The sequence below is a fragment of the Dipodomys spectabilis genome, unplaced genomic scaffold, assembly GCF_019054845.1.
Source record: "Dipodomys spectabilis isolate Male_0828 unplaced genomic scaffold, ASM1905484v1 ptg000307l, whole genome shotgun sequence".
Taxonomy (NCBI): Eukaryota; Metazoa; Chordata; class Mammalia; order Rodentia; family Heteromyidae; genus Dipodomys; species Dipodomys spectabilis.
In genome coordinates, this window is record NW_024870984.1 from 5,663,138 (window position 1) to 5,664,079 (window position 942).

The window sequence follows — 942 nt, forward strand, 5'->3', positions numbered from 1 at the left end:
TAAAGGGCCAATACAGTCAACCATGTGAATCCATTAGCACTGGTCATTCTTGTTTGCTAGCCAATCACTTTCTGACTTATCAGACATACACACACACCACAAATGGCCATGGTTTGGTGGACACAGAGGGCTAGAATATAAATGTCAGTAAATGCCTACATGTTAGCAGAGAGTATCAAGGTTTAGCCACCCTGCACTGCTCATTTCCAAGATTCTCAGCCTGTTAGGTCCTTGTGGCAAACTCAGTGCTCCAATGGGAATAGATGCTGCCTCCAGGCCTCCCTTTCGTATTCTCCAGGTCTCAGAAGTCCCCAAAAGGCTGGTCTGGAAGTGTGGGGGAATAATGCAAGCAAACCCGAAGTGTTGGAGGCTCCAATTCATAGCAATGATAGGGTGATGCAGAGCTCTGGATTGTGTTGTGCCTCCAAGGGAAGGAGGCACTGTTGGCACATGAGTGCATCAGGGCTTCCTGATCCTCCCTGCCAAACAGCAGCTGTTCTGGATTGAGCAGCACACTGGGATGGGGTATGGGGCACCCTGGGGACAAGTACCCACCAGTAGAGGGATGGATAGGGCAGGTAAATCTACAGACAACAGTGCCAGTACTGGGGAGCTGTGCTCTTTTATCAACTTCTCCACATTTCAGTTTTCAAAAACAACTTAGACTTTAGAGTAAGTTTCAACCTATGGAAAATTTACACAAGTGTGTTTCCCTCACTGCCCTAGCTCTCCCTTGATTCACATGTCATAAAACATATTATTCAAAGTCAGAACATTTCCACTGAAGCCATATTAGTCATTAAACACAAATCCCATACCAACCTCAACATTGCCTCCTTCTGCCCTTCTCTCACTCAGGAGTCCATCTGGTCCTGCAGATCATTGCTCTCCTCCCCTTTGAGGGGCCAAAGTTCCAACCAAACCTCCATCCTTGGCCATTGT